We start from the raw sequence: 20,286 nt of genomic DNA on the forward strand, positions 1-20,286 counted from the left end.
TCACAAATATCTGATAAATGTCGAACGTGATGTCTGCAGTACGTACTTACAACGTGAACTGGACTCCAATTTTCATGTAGTAGGTACGTAGATTTTTCGTAAACGGTACTAAAATGGATGTCTAGTGGAGGTGTCTAATGTCCAGCGTAAATATCTCGCTGATGTCTATGTGACGTTTTATGGTTTACTGGGTATCCTACACTGTACCAAACAGTGGTCCGAGAAGGACACAGGTTCAACCTTGTAATTGTTGCATTTTGGAAGCAGGTCTACCGCTTTATAAATACGGTCTAGACGTGCGTGACTCGCGGACGCGTTAATTATCGGCTCCGCCAATTTCTGGTTCCTGTGCCCAGCTAAGTTCTTTCTAGGACCCACCAAGGCCCTCAACGGATCCTGGAAGGTTCACGGACCCCAATCGCTACCATCTTTTGGATGTGCCCAAGGACCTCGGTGAGCTACCTGTTGAAAATGTCTCTGGCAGCCACTCCGCTGCGCTAAGCCTCGCCTCATCGAGGCGAGCCTCGCCTGCGCGCCGCGTTCCTCACTCCCCAACAGCCATGGAGGAGCCCGTGGATGGAGAGACCTTGAACCCATTGGACTGCCACCCTGGTGAGTGGAAAACTGTGCTCCATGCATACCGTAATCGGACCACGGATTCGAATTCGCCCCCAAAACACCCGGTATCGGCCACCGTTCAGCCTAAACCAAGCGCCAGCAACGCCGGTGCGCCACCGGACGCTGCATCTGGGAACACCCGAAGCGCGTTCAAGGAGACGCCACAGCTCCTACGCATGACGCGCGCCGTCGTCCATAGAAGCAAGCAACTCGCCGCACTGCCGGCGGGTACCATCAGAGTCGTCTTTCGCCCGCGAGGCGGCCTCTCCCTGGAGAAGATCCCGGCTCCCAGTATCCTGCAGGCACTTCACTCGACGCTCAGCTGCTCAGTGATTGCCGAGTTGCACATAAGAATCCACCCAACTAACAACACCTTCACAGTGGCGACGGTGGCTGAGGCAACAGCTCTGGCATTGGTGAAAATTCAGCAAATTACCTTAGATGGACTACAATACCCGGTAGCCGCGTACATCGCGGCCCCTCCAGCGGCAGTCAAGAGCGTCATTTCCCGGCCCTACTGGAACGAGACACCAGAACAAATCCTAACTGACTTACAGTACAGAAACCCGGACGCTAACATTATAGCGGCCCGACGCATGGGTAAAACAACGTCCATCTTAATAACTTTTGCCTCAGGTCCCGTGCCTCACACAATTAAATATATGTGTGTGGTACACCGCTGCACCAAATACAAGGGAAGCCCCGATGCCTGCACAAACTGCAGGAAACCTGGACACAGCTACGACGTGTGCCCTCTCCCGAAGTGTGGCGAGAAGCACACCCCTCAAGAGACCGCATGCACGCCAAGCTGCATTCTTTGTGGTGGTTCCCACCTTACCGGTACCGGCTCGTGCAAAGCCAGGACCCCTCCACCTCGTAGACAGACCGCGCCGAAACCCAAGCAACCAGTGCCCACGCCAAAGGACTTTCCACCGCTAGTGCCTCATCAAGATCACCAGCGAGCCTGGACCACACCCACCAGTACACCCCAAACCTCACAGCGGGAGGAAGAGATAGCTCTCCTGCGGGAAGAGGTAAGGCATCTTAGGGCAGCCATTAATTCCATCCCTCCTACCGTTTCTCCACCCACTCCTTCACCAACACCCCAAACCTCTTCACCTACAACCGAACCCTCCACACCCCCTCCACAAAAGAAACGCAGACCAGAAGACATTCCAGACATGGATTCTAAATTACAAAACTTTGCCCAACAGCTCGAAGCCAGTATTCTGGCTCAGACTCAAAATTACATTGAAGCCGCCATCACTAAGCTTACAGAAACTATCATCAGTCAGGTAACCTCTGCTATTCTACAACAAATTCCACAAATAATTGCTGGAATGTCTTCACATATCCCAGCTAGCAACCCCATAGCTGCTCCCATCCTCCGCCCCCCCACCCTCCAGCATGGCCCAGTTGACGGGCAATAATCTCCAATTAAGCATCCTGCAATGGAACTGCAGGGGGTTTCGTCGCAAACGAGACCCCCTGCAGCAGCTCCTCTCTGCTTCCTCCACACCCCCTGATATAGTAGCACTTCAGGATGCTGGCACAAATTTATCGCTGCCAGGATACGCTCTGGTACCCTCCGACACCACTCCAAACCCCAGGGTTACCACGTATCTCCAACATTTCCTACCATACACTTGTCATGTACTAACCTCGCCGGTAGCTCACACATTCCTAGAATTAATCCCCTCCACTCACAGATCTCAACCCCTCTTCATCCTCAACTGTTACCTCCTTCCGAGGCAACCGGTCTCAGATTTAATCTCTTTAATTAAAGCCGCCTCCAACGCTGCAAAAAAGGACCCCCTCATTATATTAGGGGATTTCAACTGCGCACATGCAGACTGGGGGTACACACGCACTAACAAGAGAGGAGCGGAATTGCGCAACACCCTTCAGATGCACGGCCTGTCCATATATAATGATCTGAGCACACCTACAAGAATCGGTAATAGTGTCACTGCCGACACAAGCCCAGATCTTACTTTTGGTCGCAACCTTCCCACACCGGTGTGGACAAACTCAAATGAGGCCCTGGGCAGTGATCATTATATCATAACTATACAGCTTGATTTCGCCAAAAAAGCTAAAAACTACCGTGTCAGGATTACCAGCTGGGATAATCTTCGGAAGCACAGAGAGGCCAAAACATTAGAATTCCCCTTTAACCTCCACACATGGATGACAGAGCTGAAACAGGATGTCCAGGCATTCACGCAAACATTAGACGCCACCCCTGAGACTCCCGTTGCAGACAGTCGCTTAGCGCACCTACTCCAGGCTCAAAACAGTATCCTCAGACGCTGGAAAACCCAGAAGCAAAATCGGAAACTTAAGCTAAAATTAGCGCAACTACAGCAACAAATAGAAGAACACAGTGCCGCACTCAGTAAATCTAACTGGCACCAATTATCTGACGGATTACGAGGTAATCTCTCCTCCACCAGGGCCTGGCATCTTTTGAGACATATGATAGACCCCACTCAAGCTAAAAAGCAAACTCGGCTCACACTAAAAAGACTTACCCATAAAAATCGTCAAAATCATCAAGCACTGTTACGCCAACTCCAATCAACTTATACCACTGTGGGCCAAGCTGTATCATATCCCGACTATGTGGGCCCCGATCAACCCTCCCTCGACGCCCCCATTATGGAGGTTGAAGTCAGAGCAGCCCTTATCAAGCTCCGAAACTCAACCCCTGGGGAGGACCAAATCACAAATGTCATGCTCAGAAATCTAGATGACCGTTCAATTTCCCTTCTCACCGACTACTTCAATGAGTGCTGGGAAATGGGGGCGCTACCTGCTGAATGGAAGCACGGGAAAATAATTTTCATTCCTAAACCAAACAAGCCCATTAACGCCCAAAACCTCCGTCCCATTTCGCTGACTTCGTGCTTGGGCAAACTGTTTGAGCATGTCATCCTCACCCGTCTCACGCAACACATGGAATCCCATGGACTATATCCACATACTATGGTAGGATTTCAATCCCACCTCTCGGCACAGGACGCTTTACTGCAGATTTCACACGCTATCCTCAATGACATGTTACATCACACCAGAGCAATCCTGGCAGTCGACCTCACCAAAGCATTCGACAAAGTTACGCACAGCGCCATCCTGCAGGGCATCCAAGAGCTGCAGTTGGGGCCCAAGACCTACAACTATATCCGGGCCTTCTTAAACGGTCGCACAGCCTCACTGCATATAGATGATATACAGACCCCCCCCCCCCCCCCCCCTTCACGCTTGGTAACATTGGTACCCCGCAAGGGGCGGTGTTATCTCCCTTCCTCTCCAACCTCACCCTCACCCCCCTGGCCAAGGCTCTCAGCCGCATCCCGCACTTAGGACACACACTTTACGCGGATGATATAACGGTTTGGACCACATACGGCTCGGATGGCGACATAGAATCGACCCTTCAGGAAGCCGCTACAACTATCGCTACTCACGCGGCAAACATTGGGCTTGAATGCTCCCCCACAAAGTCAGCACTCCTCATAATCCGCCCGCGGCGCGTCCCTACCTCCCCCATCACTATCTACCTGCATGACACTCCCATACCGCAAACACCTACCCTCCGCATTCTTGGCCTGCATTTACAGGACACGGGGAAAAACAACCTTACACTGAAAGCACTAAAACAGTCCACCTACTCCGTCATCCATCTTCTTAGAAGGGTTTCACATTCACGAGCCGGTCTAGACGAAGCAGATAATCTCAAGGTGCTGCATGCGTTCGTGCTTAGCCGCATTCTTTACGCCACTCCTTACCTAAACCTCTCCTGTTCGGATAAAGACAAGATCAATGCTCTTATCCGCATGGCTACCAAAGCAGCGCTAAACCTACCAAAGAGCACTAGCACGGACAGACTCTTAAAATTAGGAATGCACAACACTATACAAGAACTTATAGATGCACATCGCTACACACAGTACCTTCGTCTGGCTGGCACGGAAACTGGACGATATATACTGGATTCTCTGGGAATTCGCATACCGGCACACACGACAGACTTCATCTCTCTCCCTCGCGCCATACACTCCGCGCTTATCCTGAAACCCCTTCCTAAAAATGTCCACCCTGAATACCATCAATCCCGCCGAGTCGCGCGACCCAGAGCTCTCCATAAAGAATATGGCACTTTAGAGGATGTGCGCTGGGTGGACGCCGCGTGTGGTACAGACCGTTCAGTAGCTGTGGCTTACCATCCAGCAGCCCCCCTATTTACCCATTTCATAGACCCACCTTGTACCCCGGAAGAAGCAGAGGAAGCAGCTATAGCAATAGCCATTGCCCAAACCAATGCGGCTTATATACTAAGCGATTCCAAAACAGCCATTCTTAACTTCGCACGCGGACGCGTCCATCCCCCCGCGTGGCAGATATTGAGAATGTGCACCCTAAATCCCGATAGGCGTATTGAGCTCGTGTGGGTGCCGGCTCACTCTGGCAATCCCGGAAATGAGGCCGCCGATAACATAGCCCGAGGACTTATTTGCCGGGCAAATGGCGACCCCAGCCGGGATTTCTCGAGGGAGCGGGCACACACGTTCTCAGAACTAACTCAACAAGCACGCCTTGCCCGTCGACTCTATCCCCCTCCCCACCCCCGCCTATCGCACTCCCAACAAATCCTCTGGAGGCGACTCCAGACCCGAACTCTTCCTACCCCTCAGCTTCTATCCCACTTCCGCCATGTTTCCCCAGAGTGCACTCTCTGCGGAGAACCGCACGCCACCCTAGACCACATCCTCTTCGGCTGCCCTGCCGATCCTCCCCCGCAGGGACAGCCCGCCATCTGTACATGGGAGGAATGGGAGGCCCTCCTTGCATCGCAGGACCCGGACGCGCAACTTCGCTGTGTGAACCGGGGTGCCAGTGCCATGGCCCTACGTGGCCTGGACACATGCGCGTAATGTGAGGGCTGTGCGGTGGCCCTGAGATCTTGTACGGTCCAAACTCACTTGCTTAATAAAGTTTTCCATCCATCCATCGTCCGCTGAAAGTGCGTGAATTGCACATCCCGCTTACTCTCTAAACAGTCAGCAACATCTTCAATATTCCATTTTTCCACTACCTCGGACAGTCTTTCGGTACTTCTGTCTCTGAATATTCTATCAGTTGTTTTGTCACGCGCAGCCAAGACAGTTGAAATCACCCATGACGATCATTTGCCTTTCGACAGTGAAGTAATCCTTAACTTCTCCAAAAAAGGCTGCCCTCTCGTCAACTTTGTTAGGTGCGTAAAGGCAGATTATTCTCCACTCCACATTCATGTAAGCATAATCAAGCACAATAAATCGTCCACGGGAACATGTTGCATAATCCTGAACAACCAGGCCCAGCAGCTTTTTGACGAAGAGCACACACCCAGCCGGCGTTCCAGCTGCATGAGCCACTACTGCGTAATACCTACACGTGAAACGCTGCACCATGCTCCCGGTCTCTTCCTCCCCGTCTACTTTAGTTCCTTGTATCGCCAACAGGTCAATCTCATAGTCTGTTATTAGTCGATATACTTGACTCTGTTTTCTTTTCCCCGCCAACCCCCTTGCATTAAGCGTGGCAACTTTCAGACAACATAGCGGAGCCATTTCGACAAAAAGGTGTAGAGACCGAGAGCATGGCGCTTACCTCTCACGTCCAGCGTATCGCTAGACGCTTTGTTTGACGCCAGGGTCCTCAGGTCGGTCGCCGTGGCCTTGCCGCAAAGTGAACTTGCGGCGACTCGTCTTTCAGATGAAACGTTCGGGCGTGGCTTGAATGCAGGCCTCCGGGCCTGCGCAGCTTTCGTTGGAGGCTCCTCTGCACTGGTCAGATTGTGAGGACGCTTGACGGGAGCACTAAAGGTCGCCATGCGGCCGTCGCCGTCATCCCTGCCCTCGTCGCTGCACATAGGTTCGGGCATCTCGGTTTTTGAAGCACCTGCAGATCCGCCGTCCTCTGCCGTTTCGGTCACCACGGCCCCTGGAAGTTCAGGTTCCTTCCCTTGGTCGCTGGGCTTCTCGGTGTCCTCTGCAGAAGCAGGTGAGGAGACGATGGCTACTGATACCTTACCCGCCCCCCCCCCCCCCCCCTGCCCCCTTAGCCGCCTCCTCAGCTTCAGCAGCATCCATTTGCAGCTCCGCCTTTTCGTCCTCCAACGCAGCTCCCGTGGCCGATGCGTAGGTGCGAATGCAATCAGCCTCACCATCACCGAATCGCTTCCATTTCTGACAGCGAGAAATTTTACATTCCCGCCGTACGTGTCCAGTGCCGCGACACCGCAGACATTGCATTGGCCTACCAGGCACAACCACAAGCGCCAGCTCTCCCGCCACCCTCAGCTGATGAGGAATGTCTTCGACTGTAACGCCTGGCTTCATCTTCAAAGAACAGTCCTTGTAGTAGAGGCCTTTTCAGTCATACCTTGAACTCGCCACCGTTCGCGGGTCACTGCGGTGATCTTTCCGAACGCTGCAGATGTCGTTCTGATGTCCTCGTCATCGAGGCCGGGCAGCATCCATTGAAGCCGTAGTTTGGCGTGCTGGTCCTCAGGGTCGATTATCATGCACCGGCCCCCTTTCACTTGCATTTCCTTCACGGGGAGCAGCCGCTTGGTTGCCTCGGGAGTGCTGAGGGTCATCGCTCATACGTGGTTAACCTGGTACGCCCCTACCGCTATCACGTCAGGGAGAGTTCCGTTCTTGACCAGGGCATCACGGAAGTCTTCGACTTTGAAAGGCCGCAGTCGCACATCGCCATGAAGAAAAACAGTATTTAACACCACCCGTCCGGTAGGCAAAGTTGGCAAAAGAACCTTATACTCGTTATCGGCAGTTTCAGCAATCCTGTTTCCGCGGCCGGCACGGGCCGCAATCGCTGCTCCAGTGGAGCCCATTCTACAAGCGTCCGTCACGCTCGGTGGCCGGAAGTAGAATCGATCGGCCATGCTGACAAAACACGGGTGCACTGAGATCGGCGCAGAGTGAAGCATTCCTTTTTGGTCTTGCAGGCATAAAAAAAGTGATGTCAGAAGTGGGATTCGAACCCATGACGCCCGGAAGACCGGACTGCGACCTGAACGCAGCGCCTTGGACCGCTCGGCCATCCTGACAGAACGTGGGTGCATTGAGATCGGCGCAGAGTGAACCATTCCTTTTTGGTCTTGCAGGCATAAAAAAAGTGATGCCAGAAGTGGGATTCGAACCCACGCCCGGAAGACCGGACTGCGACCTGAACGCAGCGCCTTGGACCGCTCGGCCATCCTGACAGAACGTGGGTGCATTGAGATCGGCGCAGAGTGAACCATTCCTTTTTGGTCTTGCAGGCATAAAAAAAGTGATGTCAGAAGTGGGATTCGAACCCACGCCCGGAAGACCGGACTGCGACCTGAACGCAGCGCCTTGGACCGCTCGGCCATCCTGACAGAACGCTGGTGCACTGAGATCGGCGCAGAGTGAACCATTCCTTTTTGGTCTTGCAGGCATAAAAAAAGTGATGTTAGAAGTGGGATTCGAACCCACGCCCGGAAGACCGGACTGCGACCTGAACGCAGCGCCTTGGACCGCTCGGCCATCCTGACAGAACGTGGGTGCATTGAGATCGGCGCAGAGTGAACCATTCCTTTTTGGTCTTGCAGGCATAAAAAAAGTGATGTCAGAAGTGGGATTCGAACCCACGCCCGGAAGACCGGACTGCGACCTGAACGCAGCGCCTTGGACCTCTCGGCCATCCTGACAGAACGTGGGTGCACAGTTGGGATTTGGGCATCCCGACTTGTCACCGCTGTTGGGATTTAAGCGTCTCAGCCTGCTGCCTCTGTTGAGCAGACCTGAGCGAAAAACGGTCGATGCGACGGTGAGTGAACTGAGGTTCATATACAATATTTACAAGGCTTTTCACAAGATATGTCCAAGGGCCGTAAGCACAACGAGCTAGGACGAGGCCCTGCGGAGAGCGTCTCTCTGACACGATGGCGTGTCTGCTGCCCGTCTGCTACTGCGTCTCAGTGCGGCTCTCTTCTTATAGCCGCCGGTGACCGTTGCGTTCCTCTGCTCCGATAAGGTTACACCACAGGCCACCTCTCGGATTGGCTCGATCCGACGCTAGTGAGGAGGAGGAGGAGGAAGGGTCTGCGCCGACCAGCCAGGATGACGCCGTGCCATGGCGATGCTTTGCGCATCGGCGGGCGCTCAGCTCTGGTTTCCAGACAGGCCAGCGGAATGATGGTTCAGGCACAACAGCACCCCCGCCGCCAGACAATGCGCCACGATGACGAGCTGCTTCCGCGTGGCTCGGATGTGGGCGCGCTCGAACACCAGGCCGCTCCAAGTTCCCGTCCGGTGTTCAGCCGCAGGTGGCTCCCTGCTCCTTTCCGCGAACAGGCCCCGCTCGTCAGGACAGGATCGGTGTTCCTCCGCCTTGTCGCCCAGGTGTCTGGACCAGCATCGCTCGGTCCTTCGGAAGAGCTTGCCTCTTAGCACCGGTCGTTGATCTGCATCTTGGCAAGAACCGACCGACAACAAACAACACCCAACACGAGCAACTGCCCTCTGCGACCCCTTCAAAACGCCAGACTTCAATGCCACAAAAAAACTCTACTAACTATATGTCTGTCCCCTTTTTGCTCCCTCTTCAACAAGAGGCACATGTGGGATACAAGAACTCTAAAGTAGTTAACTCAAGTGTCAAACGCATGTGACAAACGGAATGAATGAATGCAAAATAAATTTGGTCTCTTAAGATCACTTGGCTCAGAAGACGCTCAGCGGAGGCCACAAATGGGGACATCAATTTTAAGCATGAAATGCTTTTAGCTCCTGTTGTCGGCAGTGTGGTGACGTCACGCGGACACTGAGAGCCATCATCCGGGCACTGAAATCCACTCATCCGGGCACTGAATTCCAGTCATCCGGGCACTGAAATCCACTCATCCGGGCACTGAAATCCACTCATCCGGGCACTGAATTCCAGTCATCCGGGCTCTGAAACGAGAACATCCGGGCACCGTACGAGACTTAACGAGATTTAACGAGACTCCCTAAGCCCTCCTACGCGACCGGCATGCAAGCGCCGGTTGGTCTCCAAATGAGACAAAAAATAACTGCTGCCAGTGCCTTCTCAATGTTTATCAAGATATCAGTGGAGCTGTGGGTTTGATAATGCACGGAATTATAATTTCCGATTTCTAATAACGCGTGCGAAAAGCACATAAATGCCACGTTACACTTCGTTGTCATACGTGATCCGGGGGAGAAGCGCTGCGTTCAAAGGGCAAGGCATCGCGCCGAACGGGTGGTGGCGTTCCTCCCTTCCTTTACGGTGCGGTTCGGGTGTCCACCGAGATGGCAGAGAATTACTGCGCCATTTCCTTTCCTCAAAAAACCTTGCGTTCAAATGGCAAGGCATTGCGCTGAACGGGTGGTGGCGTTCCTCCCTTCCTGTACGGTGCGGTTCGGGTGTCCACCGAGATGACATTAGGCCCGTAAACATTTCATGCTTACTCTACTCTCGTTTACGGGAGAGGCAGAGATTTTTAAGCATGAAATGCTTTTAAGCATGAAATGCTTTTAGCCCCCGTTGTCGGCAGTGTGGTGACGTCACGCCGAGACCGAGAGCCATCATCCGGGCACTGAAATCCACTCATCCGGGCACTGAAATCCACTCATCCGGGCACTGAAATCCACTCATCCGGGCATTGAAATCCACTCATCCGGGCATTGAAATCCACTCATCCGGGAACTGAATTCCAGTCATCCGGGCTCTGAAATGAGAACATCCGGGCACCGTACGAGACTTAACGAGATTTAACGAGACTCTGTAAGCCCTCCTACGCGACCGGCATGCAAGCGCCGGTTGGTCTCCAAAGGAGTCACAAAAAATAACTGCTGCCAGCGCCTTCTCAATGTTTATCAAGATATCAGTCGCTGTGCGTTTGATAATGCACGGAATTATAATTTCCGATTTCTAATAACTCGTGCAAAAAGCACATAAATGCCACGATGCACTTCGTTGTCATACGTGATCTCTTAGGGGCTTCGCGCATCGAAGCAAAGCCGCGCAGGCGCACAGGGGCCCGGGGGAGAAGCGCTGCGTTCAAAGGGCAAGGCATCGCGCCGAACGGGTGGTGGTGTTCCTCCCTTCCATTACGGTGCGGTTCGGGTGTCCACCGAGATGGCAGAGAATTACTGCGCCATTTCCTCTCCTCAAAAAACTCTGCCTCTCCCGTAAACGAGAGTAGAGTAAGCATGAAATGTTTACGGGCCTAATGTCATCTCGGTGGACACCCGAACCGCACCGTACAGGAAGGGAGGAACGCCACCACCCGTTCAGCGCGATGCCTTGCCATTTGAACGCAGCGCTTCTCCCCCGGGCCCCTGTCCGCCTGCGCGGCTTTGCTTCGATGCGCGAAGCCCCTAGGAAATCACGTACGACAACGAAGTGTATCGTGGCATTTATGTGCTTTTTGCACGCGTTATTAGAAATCGGAAATTATAATTCCGTGCATTTCAAACACACAGCGATTGATATCTTGATAAACATTGAGAAGGCACTGGCAGCAGTTATTTTAGAGCGCAGCTCTTTGGCGTCCGTTCCTGGGTTTCGCGTCGTCGTCGGCCTCGTAACCAGCTCCGCCCCCAATGTCACGCTTTTCAATTGGTCGAAATGCTCGTGACGTCCCAGTGCGCGAATTTCAAATGGGGCCAATTGTACTTTGGCTAGTAACCATGCAACCAATCAAAGGGATCGTATAGTGATGCTGCAACTAAGTTGGACTGAGTTTAGTTAATTGCTTAATTAATCAATTAGCCTAATTAATATAGAGGAGAATGAAGAGGTCAGAAGAAAAGAAAGACGCGCGCCGCAGCGACAACAGCGTCCGCGGAAGGAGACGCTGCTGAAAAAACAGATAAGTACGAAGCCGCGTTGCCTCCACCACCACGCACTTCACCACTCAGTAAGGCGTTGCTCGTTTCATATACGTTGTGTCGAACATCCTAGAGAGTTCCAACAATTGACAGGTTAATGACAGAACACGATGGATAGAAATACAATAATATAAATATGAAATAGCCTAATTAACCTTTCTAGTTAGACCGCATAAATCAATAAAACCGAGAACAAAATTGGTCGAGTTGGGGAATCGAACCAGGGTCTCCGGAGTGCGATACGAGCACGCTAGCCACTCCGTAATGCCAGCTGAATGGTTTGGAATGAACAAAGGCGCGTCTAGCTAATACGGCGTCTTCGTTCACTCCCATCTTCCCCCTTTCCCTTACGGCGAGGTGCAGGTGTCCACCCAGATATGCGAGAGAGAGAGATACATTTCCTTTCCTCAAAAAAATAAATTTACCGTCCAGCAAGGCGTACAGCCGAATTGGCGATGGCGTTCTGTGGACTCCCTGGCAGCGTTGCAAGACGCTGTCGCGTTCCACTCTTACAGGCGAAGCTTAAAGGGACCCTGAAAAGCTCTTTGCCAAGGTTAGCAAAAGCCCACGAGAGATCGGTATTCCATCACTTGTCGCCGCACCGCAAAAATTGTTAAGCGAACTCCATCAACACCGAAGATATCGCCGATTAAAAATGATGTTCCTCCTCTCCCCCACATACCACCCTCAACTCGTACACGAGGGCCCCCTCCGAAAAAAAAAAAGAAAAGACGGGCCGATGCTCCGCCCATGCATACGTCAGGCAATGGCGCTCTGCTTGTTTACTTCCGGTGGTCGCAGACACATGTGCGAAAGTGAGTGCGATTCACTGCGGTGCGCTGTTGCGAACGGCGTCGCAACGTCCGATCGCAGCTCGTCGCCTGCGTGCAACTTGCTAGATGTCAACGACGAGCCGCGCGCGGCAGACGCAACGACGAGAAGCGGGAGCCAAAGCGAGCACGGAGAGCGGCAGCGTCGTGATGACGTCAGCGCGCTCCTCAGGGCGCTCGGGGCCGAGCCACACCGGGCCGGCCTGCCAGCCTTGACGCCGGCCGCCGGCGAGTGCAAAACGCGCTAGTATTGTTTGTTCACGTTTATAGCAAGCCCTGGGATAGATGCATGTCAAAAATGCATAACTTCTGACGAATACCGAGCTGATCGTACAAGTGATGAATGCGATACTAGCAAATTTCATCCCATAGCCGCTTTGGCGCTGCTGCGGCGCTTCGCCTGCCGCCTGCTAGCTCCGTTGCTGAAGGCGTCGTGGAAATCGAATATATATTCTATTATGGGACGAGTTCGCAGTAAAGCGATGTGAAGAGTAGGCCTTTTGATATAGCGCAAGCGACTTCCGAAGCGCCGTCAGCGATGCGAAACCATTAGGCCTAGCGACGACTAGGGCAGCCTGGGACCAGCGCGCAGTTCGTCGCCCGGCGTTGCCGCAGTCGGTGTCGTTGCCGAAAGATCCACTTTTTAACAGACATGTTGTCGTTGCTCGAATCTAGAAAGCATCATCTCTGGTAGAGTGGCTGTTTTGTATTTCCTTGTGCAAATGTCAAGTACGCCGAGCATGCCGGCCGGCCGACCGGCCTGGATCAGGTCTGCCGGCGTCATAAAAAATGAGCTAAAGAGTGTTCTTGACGTAAATAATAAACCCTAGGCCAAGAAATGTGAAAAATGTGTCATTTTTGAGGATCGCTGACCAATACTGAGCTGCTGGTAAAGGTAACAACTGTGATACGAGCAAATTTCTGGCCACAACCGCCTTGCAGCTGCCGCTGGCCTGACGTTGGGGTCCGGCTCACCTGGCGCCCGCTCGCTTCGCGGCTGAAGGCGTCGCGGAAAGTGACCATACTGTTACTTTATTGTGAGATGATGCTGTTGACTGTAAAGCGATGTGTAGAGTAAGCCTTTTATTATAGCTCAGGCGACTTCCGAAGCGCCGGCCGGCGGCCGCTGCCTCTTCGACGCGAAACGAGCTATAGGCCTAGCGACGACCACGACAGCCAGGCAGCAGCAGAGCTCGTCGCTCGGAGAGCCCGCGAGCGGTGCCGTTGCCGAAAGCTCCCAACATAAGCAGGCATGCTTTGTCGCTGCCCGAGTATAGCTGGCAGTCTTTCTGATGATCGGTGCCGCGCCGTCCAAGTTTTCGCACATCTGCCTCCTGATTGCTGCTCGAACAGCATGGATCCGGAGCTCGAAGCGCGGCTGCGTGCAGCCACCGCTGAGATGGGCTTCGAGCCTTTCAGTACACGCCATACCGAGACCCACAGGGCGACGACAGCAGCGATATATATAATTCTAGTACACTATAGCACCGACTCGTCGGCGCAGCTAGGAAACTCGCAAAGGCGGGCGCCGAGATTTGACGAAAACACATGCTTTTGTGAGCAGACGGATTTCCTTCTTTACCGGAAGTACCACATTAATTTCAAGAAATGCGCTGGATTCTTACCTCTGTATACGTATGTTTTTAAAAAATAATAAGCAATCAATAAAATAATATTTCAAGGAGCATCAGTGCTCAGTTTCAAATGAAATGTTGCAAAAATTGCGCGTGACGTCAATTGGCAGAACCAATGAGAAGGGTCGCCCAGTCCATGGCCAAGGCTGCCCAGTTTACGTCAAGTGGTAGGGGCGGGTAAAAACGCGCGGTGAGGTGTCGCCCTAATCGGCTGTGAACGGCAAGTTTGAAAAATTGTTTGTAAATTATTGGTTCCACGCGCAGCTTTCTGAATCAGACTAGAATACTCGCAGAGACCACCTCTACAGAGTTGTTGCAATAAAATATGATTAAAGAAACCATTTCAGGGTCCCTTTAACATGTTAACCACACATCAGTAACACACGCAGACAGCCAATGGACGCGTCATTCGCTGGCAGCACTTGATTCATCATTCACAACCACATTCTTAACGTACTCTCCCTTGCCGCACATGCCAAGGACGTACACCACGATCACATTCTGCGCCATTCCTCTGTACTTTGCTTTGCTGAAACATGGATGGATCCCGAAGAGCCTCTCGAAATCATAGATTTCCTATACTGCTGTGGTGCTCGCAGAGACCACAACAGAGCGGCGGGAGTCGCTATCTACTTGCGCACAGGTCTCTCTGCAATACCAGTCGAAATGTTTGGCACGTCACATGAAGTTGGCGAACTGTGCGCCGCAAAGTTGCCCAACGGCTTGCTGGTAGTAGCTGCCTACTTCGCCCCTACCGCACTCACGAAAGACGTCGTGCACTTCCTGCAACTCGCATTAACCGTCCATCGATCCACACCGATGTTAGTAGTGGGGGACTTTAATGTTGACATAAAGACAAACAGCAATTTCCTAACACTTATGCGGGAGAACATCCCGTTCCTCTCGCTCGTAACGCGTCCCACGGCTGTGACAACCACGCGAGGCACTTGTATAGATCTCGTCTTTGAGAATCAAGCATTGGTGTACCAAGTCGAACATATATCAGTCTATTTCTCCGACCACAAAGCTTCCTTCATGACTGTCAAGAACTGTTAGTGGAGTCTTTGTTAAAGGAATACGTGTGAAAAATAAAAAAAAAATTCTGTGATAGCGCATACATGTGTTGCTCGATTTCTTTGCCTCAATCTATCGAAAAGGTGAAACAGCTTATTTGCTGCGCTCAAATTTCGCATTAGGAAGTAACGTAATCGTCGGTAATTTTTTTTTTGTGACTCCTTTGGAGACCAACCGGCGCTTGCATGCCGGTCGCGTAGGAGGGCTTACAGAGTCTCGTTAATTCTCGTTAAGTCTCGTACGGTGCCCGGATGTTCTCGTTTCAGAGCCCGGATGACTGGAATTCAGTGCCCGGATGACAGGAGTTCAGTGCCCGGATGACTGGAATTCAGTGCCCGGATGAGTGGATTTCAATGCCCGGATGAGTGGATTTCAATGCCCGGATGAGTGGATTTCAATGCCCGGATGAGTGGATTTCAATGCCCGGGTGAGTGGATCTCGGTCTCGGCGTGACGTCACCACACTGCCGACAACGGGGGCTAAAAGCATTTCATGCTTAAAAACCTTGCGTTCAAATGGCAAGGCATCGTGCTGAACGGGTGGTGGCGTTCCTCCCTTCCTGTACGGTGCGGTTCGGGTGTCCACCGAGATGACATTAGGCCCGTAAACATTTCATGCTTACTCTACTCTCGGTTACGGGATAGGCAGAGATTTTTTTCCCCGATCTAAGAGCGAACATGACAGCTGTTCGGAACGTGACGAAATGTAAGTCACGAGGAGGTCGAAGGCAGCCTTGCTCAGAACGCAGGGCTTAGTGCGTCTACGTCAGCATTTAACTCGCTTCTAACGGAAGTCAGACAATACTCACTACCGTGCAAGCTAATGTCCCTGCCTCTTTCGCTGTAGCTGCGCTTTCCTCTCTCTCCGTATTTGTCCTTCCAGTTTCTACGGGAAGAAGACAAGAACGATTTTCCCTCACTGACAACTTGTCCCTTTCCTTACGCTTCTCACGCCAGTCGCGGCGTTCATTTCCAAGTGCGCAACGCTTCCGGTGGGACCATTCTTTCTTTCTCTTTGTTCGTGACGGCAAGTGAGACATTTCACGAATCTTAAATTTCACGCGCACCGGTCCTTTTCGCTCGATGCGAGTTCCGCATCTACCCGGCCTTTTGATTTTAGGCCTACAAAATGGCGTCGTCTCAACTCGCGGCTGTCCATCGCGATAACTATGCTTGGCGGAGCGCTTAGACGCTTCCTTCTGGCCAGTTAACTTGTTACCTTTGTCACTACGGCCCCGTACAATCTTTCGCTTCATGAGCCACACGCGCGTTTTCACTGCGCGCGCGTGCCGTTTTCTGTGGGACCGTGGTTTCTCCCGTGACCTCAGCGGCAAATGATAGCCTGCATGACAACCTGTGCCCTCGCACATTTCTTTAGCTCCGATTCTAACGCTAGTTTCGGGGTTGACAAAGTGACGGACTTTGCTGCAGACATTTTGCCGGAGACGCTGGTGCTTCCGATGGCGGCAACGCGTCTCTGCGCGCGTGCCCTTTCTCTCTTTTCGGAGGCACCACTCTTTCTTATGCCTGCCTTTCATCTTTCGGTGGCAACTCTCTTTCTTGTGCTTGCCTTTCCTCTGCTTTCGGCAGCACCACCGTTTCTCCTGTTTGTTCATAACCTTGTGGTGATAGTTCACTTTCCTTAACTGGCGGTTCCTTTCCTCCAGGTTGCAGCTTTCTAGCTTGAGCTTTCCTTTAATTTTCTCCTGCGGAAGCGTCTGCTCCTTCTTTCGCCTAGGTTGCTGCTCTCTGATAATATTACTCTGATTGTCAGCTGATTCACGTGCGCTACCTGGCTCACGTCTATCTATGGCACCTTAAGCAAATTCTTGAAACCTCCGCTCTTCCTCCTCAGAGTCCCTGAGTACACATCCGTCCTCATCTTTCTCGGATCGAATGACGTTTACAACCCCCATGTCGTCTGGATGGTTCTGAAGTCCACTACCGTCCAGCACCTTAGCAACTTCAGGCGCAGACGAACTAGCGTTCACTCCCCACATGAGTGCTGGCACGCAGCTCTCGTCATGCTCCGGACGCGTTCCAGCCGATTGCAGATGACGGTCTGCCTTGCACTCAGTTGCGGCGTTTCCGCCACTGCAGCTGATTTCTGGAATGTGACTAAGCTCACAGCGCTGCGAAAGCACGAGACTAGTCTTGCATCGGTCGCCGCAAACACTAGCGTCCAACTTAGCGTCCGCAAACTCTTATATGCGTCCGCATACGCTGACCGAAAGTTTCAGGTTTCTGCTGAACGCGATGCACAACACGGTGTGTCATCCTGTTTGACTTCGCTAAAGCTGGCACTGGCCTTTTCATTAATGTCCAGCCGAACATCCTCTCTGCCATTCCCTGCAACTGCTCCTGCTTTTGAGACGCTAGGAGATCCAATTTCCTTCAACTCCGCTCCAATCACAATAGGCGAGACCTCTGTAACCGCATCGTCCGATGCTGTGGCTACCTTATCCTAGGATAGAGAGGTTTCCTCAGTTCGTGCATGTGGGGCATCTTCCACTGTTATAGCAGCAGTCACATCTGCCATGTACGGACTACCTTCCTCAGTGCCGCACTGGCAGGGCTGCTCCACAGCTATGCACTCCACCTCTGTGTCACGATCGTCCGAACCTTCCGCATTTTCCACCCATTCTAAAATGTCGGCTTTTAGCTGGTAGGGAAAATCGTAAAACGATTTGGTATTATTTTCCTCTCGCTGGTACCTTTGGCGAAGGTCCGCCGGTGACACGTCATATCTCATCAGTAAATAGCTTTTCAGCCCATTGTAGTCTGCCAAGCCGCCGTCCAACAGGCGCTTGATAACTTCATAAGCTTCGCTGGAAAGAAGCGCTACCAACTCCTGTGCCCAACTATTCCGCTCAACGCGCTTTCTCTCGCAGACGCGCTCGAACTCCGCCAGATAGTTCGCCATATCTTCGGCGATCACGAAGGGCCGTGGCCTGTCTCTCGGCTGCCGGCCGTTGGACTCATGCAGAACGGATAATGCTTCAATTCTCTCGCAACTTATCCGATGCGCTTCAAGCTCAAGGTCCATAAGTTTCCTAACGCGAGCACGCCGTTATCTCAAGCTGCTTCCGTTTTCCTGCGTCTGCGCGCTCACGGCGTTGTTGTCGCTCCCGCTCTGCGTCTTCGCGGTCACGGCGTTCGTTGATCTCATCCCAGGCCACGTTGGCTTCCTCAGCCGTTACTTCCTGTGCCCGCATGATCTCAAGGATCGCACGTTTTCGTTTCGTGGGGCCCAAATCAATGCCCAACTCTTCGCAAATTTCTATGAGTTCCTTCACTTTAAGGTCCTCCATCGCACACAATAGCCTCCTGCTGTTCGCCCTTTTCTTTGAGTTCTCTTGCCGTTCACTACTATAGCACTACTAGCATAAAACGCGCAAGCAATTCTTTACAACAAAGCCTTGTTAACTCCCTGTGCACTAGCTTTCATCTCATAGCACTCCGACTTGGCTCGAAACAGCAAAGCTACAGTGCTACACACAGCCCTACTCTAGACTACAATCACGTGTGCTAAAGCAGTCTGGCGAATTGAGGGGAAAACATCAGGCACTCACCGCGTCGAGGTAGCTGACGCCGGTCTATCCCGCAGCTGCCATCCACTGTTACGAATTGGTGCATCCCACCGCTGCCACCACTGTTACGACTTGGTGCGTCTCAGTCTGCTGCCTCTGTTCAGTAGACCTGAGCGAAGAACGGTCGACGCGACGGTTAGTGAACTGACGTTTATGTACAATATTTACAAGGCTTTTTACATTATTGTACAAGGGCCGTGAGCACAACGGGCCAGGACGAGGACGAGGCCCTGCGGAGAGAGTCCCTCTGGCACGATGGCGTGCCTGCTGCCCGTCTGCTGCCGCGTCTCGTTGTTGTTGTGACTGAGAGAAGGATGAAAAGGAAATTGCACGGGCCTGCTACTGGCTCGAGCCAAGCCACCACCGCTGCCACGTGCAGATAGAGGAGAGTTAAGTGATCAGAGGAAGGAGAGAGAGGAAAGGAAAGACGCGCGTCGCAGCAACAACTGCGTCCGCCGGAGCGGACGCTGCTCAAAAAAAAACAACCTCTGCCTCTCCCGTAACCGAGAGTAGAGTAAGCATGAAATGTTTACGGGCCTAATGTCATCTCGGTGGACACCCGAACCGCACCGTACAGGAAGGGAGGAACGCCACCACCCGTTCAGCGCGATGCCTTGCCATTTGGTTTTTTGAGGAAAGGAAATGGCGCAGTAATTCTCTGCCATCTCGGTGGACACCCGAACCGCACCGTAAAGCAAGGGAGGAACGCCACCACCCGTTCGGCGCGATGCCTTGCCCTTTGAACGCAGCGCTTCTCCCCCGGGCCCCTGTGCACCTGCGCAGCTTTGCTTCGATGCGCGAAGCCCCTAAGAGATCACGTACGACAACGAAGTGTACGTGGCATTTATGTGCTTTTTGCAGGCGTTATTAGAAATCGGAAATTATAATTCCGTGCATTATCAAACGCACAGCGCGACTGATATTTCATAAACATTGAGAAGGCACTGGCAGCAGTTATTTTTTGTGACTCGTTTGGAGACCAACCGTTGCTTGCATGCCGGTCGCGTAGGAGGGCTTAGAGAGTCTCGTTAAATCTCGTTAAGTCTCGTACGGTGCCCGGATGTTCTCGTTTCAGAGCCCGGATGACTAGAATTCAGTGCCCGGATGACTCGATTTCAGTGCCCGGATGACTCGATTTCAGTGCCCGGATGACTCGATTTCAGTGCCCGGATGAGTGGATTTCAGTGCCCGGATGAGTGGATTTCAATGCCCGGATGAGTGGATCTCGGTCTCGGCGTGACGTCACCACACTGCCGACAACGGGGGCTAAAAGCATTTCATGCTTAAAATCTCTGCCTCTCCCGTAAACGAGAGTAGAGTAAGCATGAAATGTTTACGGGCCTAATGTCATCTCGGTGGACACCCGAACCGCACCGTACAGGAAGGGAGGAACGCCACCACCCGTTCAGCGCGATGCCTTGCCATTTGAACGCAAGGTTTTTTGAGGAAAGGAAATGGCGCAGTAATTCTCTGCCATCTCGGTGGACACCCGAACCGCACCGTAAAGGAAGGGAGGAACGCCACCACCCGTTCGGCGCGATGCCTTGCCCTTTGAACGCAGCGCTTCTCCCCCGGATCACGTATGACAACGAAGTGTAACATGGCATTTA

At 52.6% G+C, this 20,286-nt stretch overlaps 5 non-coding genes and 1 pseudogene across 6 annotated transcripts; all 6 read right to left on the bottom strand.

The window, feature by feature from the left end:
* Window positions 1–5,939: 5,939 nt before the first annotated feature.
* LOC149362896 (uncharacterized) lies at window positions 5,940–19,149 on the bottom strand (annotated as a pseudogene). The gene is made up of 3 exons (XR_016289059.1): window positions 18,857–19,149; window positions 18,659–18,785; window positions 5,940–9,078 (listed from the first exon to the last, which is right to left on the bottom strand). The product of XR_016289059.1 is annotated as an uncharacterized LOC149362896 (transcript).
* TRNAL-CAG (transfer RNA leucine (anticodon CAG)) lies at window positions 7,649–7,735 on the bottom strand. Its single transcript has one exon. It is a non-coding gene; the product is annotated as a tRNA-Leu (tRNA).
* TRNAL-CAG (transfer RNA leucine (anticodon CAG)) lies at window positions 7,808–7,891 on the bottom strand. Its single transcript has one exon. It is a non-coding gene; the product is annotated as a tRNA-Leu (tRNA).
* Window positions 7,964–8,047, bottom strand: TRNAL-CAG (transfer RNA leucine (anticodon CAG)). Its single transcript has one exon. It is a non-coding gene; the product is annotated as a tRNA-Leu (tRNA).
* On the bottom strand, window positions 8,120–8,203 carry TRNAL-CAG (transfer RNA leucine (anticodon CAG)). Its single transcript has one exon. It is a non-coding gene; the product is annotated as a tRNA-Leu (tRNA).
* TRNAL-CAG (transfer RNA leucine (anticodon CAG)) lies at window positions 8,276–8,359 on the bottom strand. The gene has a single exon. It is a non-coding gene; the product is annotated as a tRNA-Leu (tRNA).
* Window positions 19,150–20,286: the final 1,137 nt, after the last annotated feature.

Source organism: Amblyomma mixtum, chromosome 2, assembly GCF_055824585.1.
Source record: "Amblyomma mixtum isolate Tamu chromosome 2, ASM5582458v1, whole genome shotgun sequence".
In the NCBI taxonomy this organism is placed as follows: domain Eukaryota; kingdom Metazoa; phylum Arthropoda; class Arachnida; order Ixodida; family Ixodidae; genus Amblyomma; species Amblyomma mixtum.